The sequence below is a fragment of the Maniola hyperantus genome, chromosome 16 (genome assembly GCF_902806685.2).
Source record: "Maniola hyperantus chromosome 16, iAphHyp1.2, whole genome shotgun sequence".
NCBI classification, from domain to species: domain Eukaryota; kingdom Metazoa; phylum Arthropoda; class Insecta; order Lepidoptera; family Nymphalidae; genus Maniola; species Maniola hyperantus.
Window position 1 is genome coordinate 6,204,835 of NC_048551.1, and position 3,669 is coordinate 6,208,503.

The 3,669-nt window shown below is 35.4% G+C and overlaps 1 non-coding gene across 1 annotated transcript; it reads left to right on the plus strand.

The window, feature by feature from the left end:
* The first annotated feature begins 561 nt into the window (after positions 1-561).
* On the plus strand, positions 562-645 carry TRNAL-UAA (transfer RNA leucine (anticodon UAA)). The gene has a single exon. It is a non-coding gene; the product is annotated as a tRNA-Leu (tRNA).
* The last annotated feature ends 3,024 nt before the right edge of the window (positions 646-3,669 follow it).

Genomic DNA, 3,669 nt, shown 5'->3' on the forward strand with positions numbered 1-3,669 from the left:
TTTATTGCTCAAAACCGGCGTAATTTACAATACAGTGAGGCTGAGGCTTCGATGGGCCATAAATAAACAAGGCTTAATATAAAGCTACTTCGCAATTGTTTGATTTTGGTTCATTTGACGCTTGCTTGTAGCTTGTGATACCTACTCGTGCCAATTAATTGTCGGAGTACCTAAGTAAAGTCAGCGACAGATTGAGATGGCAATCGGGGTATGAGGTGGGGGGGACTCCCTGCATACCCGCAACGTCTCCCGCGCTTGATCGCACCAGGTTAGTGCGGAGGCTGTGCGGGTGTGCGGGGCGTTCCCTCCCCGATTGCCATCTCGACCTGTCGCGTACTATAAGTACCTACGCGGCACAAACACAATTTTATTATATTTCAGCGTTCATTCAGTAAGTTTAGCAGTCGGATTTGAGTCTTGAATGTATCTTGTACCTACATAACTAAATGATACCCGCTTCGTGATAACTTCGTCTGCGTGGATTTAGGTTTAAAAAAATGTGTTAGTCCTAATATTGCGTAAGTATTTGGTATATCAGGATATTTTCACAATTCTCAACAAGTCAGGTTGGCCGAGTGGTCTAAGGCGCCAGATTTAAGCTCTGGTTCCCGAGAGGGAGCGTGGGTTCGAACCCCACACCTGACAAAATTGGAATTTCGAAATTTTGCTATTTTTATTAATCTGCTAGATTTTGCCCGCAATTTCATCCACGTGATAATAATTTATAGCCTACTAGCTGACACGACCCGGCTTCGCTCGGGTGGAGTTTAGAAAATTGAGGCGGAGGTTGAATTAATTTTTTCTCTCCGTAAGAACCATCCTCGTACTTCATGGAATATTATAAAAAAAGAATTAGCGAAATCGGTTCGGCGGTTCTCGAGATTTGCGATAACTGTTGGGGATAGTATAATAGAGTAGCTTTCTATCACCAAAATTTCATGATTCTAGGTCAACGGGAAGTACCCAATAGGTTTTCTTGACAGACACTTTAGACAGACGGACAGACAGATAAACAGACAGACAGACAACAAAGTGGTCCTATAAGGGTTCCTTTTTTCCTTTTGAGCTGCGGAACCCTAAAAAGTGCATACTGTTATATCTTGTACGATGTTAAGGAACCCTTCGTGTGCGAGTTCGACTCGCACTTAACCAGTTTTTTATTATTCTAATATTCAGATTATTAACATTTTTCGTATACAAGTTAGCTCTTGACTGATATTTCTAATTATATTATTTCAATTAAAAACTGTCATAAAACTAAATAATATGTATGTACTTAGCTACATTCATAGTTTAATAATATATTAGATTGGTTTGGGGTAGCGGTGACAATTCAATTTCTCATTGGGTTTGACTATTTGTATAGACAATAATGGCTCTTGCGGTTACTATTTTATTAGTAGGTAGTCGTTTGTATGTATTCGTTTGCCTAATGAATTAAATTTACTGGGCGACAAATTAATGAAAAGCATTCTCGTTAAATCTAAATTCTATCTGGGAGAGCCTTTTATAGATTTCAGTTTTATTTAGTACTAGTACCTACACAATTTTAGTACACAACTAAACTAAAATGTCAGTTAAAAATCTAATGCTATTCTTTTCCGCAGGAAACTTGGAAAGTGCCGGGAATAATACATTTAGACCGTCATTTTAGTTTATATTATTTAGATATTTTATTTATTTATTCACAAATCAGTTAGCTCTTAAATTAGATGAGATAGTGTAAAAAGTTCGTACCTAAGTAAGATGTCTGCCAATCCGCACTTGGCCAAGAGATGAAAAGATTGAATTTTTTGATATTTTATTTATATGCCACTCGATTTGTCTTAATTTTTATTTACAGATAGTCCCAAGCCTTTCGAAGTCACATCATTCATCAAAACATTAATGAATATGCTTGATTCGTATCATGCTGATTTAATAAAGGTCCTTGTTAAAATACATCGTACTTGTTTTCGTTCAATTAATATTATCATCTCAAAAATTTAAAAGGTAATTTATTGTATCATTACAACATTTCATATCTTGGAACATGACGGCCAGAGGGACAATTTTAATGAGTTTTACTTCATACAATGTTAATAATGTACGACAGAGAGGTGGCTATATCCTAGAGGCGGTATTGTCTCGCAAAACGACGTCGACAACGCCAAGGTGGACCAATCCTGTTTTTAACCGACTTCCAAAAAGGTTCTCGATTAATTGTTTCATTGTAAATTGTCGCTGTACTTGCTTTTTAAGGTATCCTAGTCTACTAGGTGAATTTGCATTTATCCGTACGTCCGTCTTCAAATAATTGTCTTGGTACATGGCGTTAACACCGAATTTGAAATTAATAGGTATCAAAAGTGTCTCGAATTCACAGCCCTACAGACTTTTAGCTTTGCGCGAGCCATTAGTATTTCTAAATGTTTTTAATTATAAAAAAAGTCGCAGTAGCGGTGGTATTTAATGATCATTTGATTTAAAAAAAATTAATCCTTCAAATACACTTTATCAAATTAAAAAAATTGTAGCAAAAATAAAATTATTGGTACATAAAATTATATTATTATGATAATATATTTATTTTAAATATTTTATCAGTTTCATTACGTCTTTTTATAATTAGGTGTGCATGGTTTTTTGACACCTCTAATGAATCAGGGCTGCATCTCTATGGTATGTTACTCAATGATACAGTACGCGCGGCGAGAGTTTGGCTTTGACCGTTATTGCGCAGAAATCAGAAATTGGGTATCAACGGGCAATTAGTGGGGTGCGGGGCGGGTGTGTAGGCGCACGCGGTGCTCTGATTGGCGCTCCACTGCTCCAGTCGTTCCCTGCCTCTGTTTGTACAATCACGTTCACAAGTGAATTGCTATTTTCGTTAATTGTTTATTATATAAGAATCTGAATAGCACTGCTGCTAAGACTTTTTTTTAATGTTAACTTTTGTATTTAATAATTATTTTAAGTTTTCTTTTGTTTGTATGTACCAATTTTACATGTATCTTGGAATAAATAATTTTATTAAAAAACAATTATTTAGAATTTTCATCGCTGTCTCTGTAAACTTTAAAAGGAAATAAACATTTTATATAAGTAAAATAACTATCAATAGTTTTAATAAATGAAGAAGTTTATCTATTTCGTATTATTTTCTAGCATTATTACCACTGTACATGAATTTTGACCCACTCAAATATCCAACCTGGTACATAAAAAAGGAAAAGTATTGTGTGCGTGACAGTACCCATGCGCAGTAATCCCCTCCACCCGAAGGTCAAAGCCAAACTCTCGCCGCGCGATCTGTACGATGATGTATTGTATTTTTTCATCGCTTTTTTAATATAAAATTATTATATTTTTATACAACAAATATATAAAAAGTGGTTGAAAATATCCTGACATCTGGGACCGATATAAATTTGATACCTACCTACACGAGAACAATGGTTAATTAATTCAGTTGTCCTCATTGAAGGAATAATGTTCTATAATAAGCCACATTAATGCGCATTCTTTTATAGGGCTGTCATAACCAGTCAAGAGTTACAAGTTATAGCAACCCTTTTGAGTACAAAGTAAAAAAACAGGTTCTTTTAATGAATGTGAGATACTGTGTACTCTGGCCTTGAAACGCTAGAATTGTTAACATTGCTAGAGGTTAACCCAACTATCATCGAG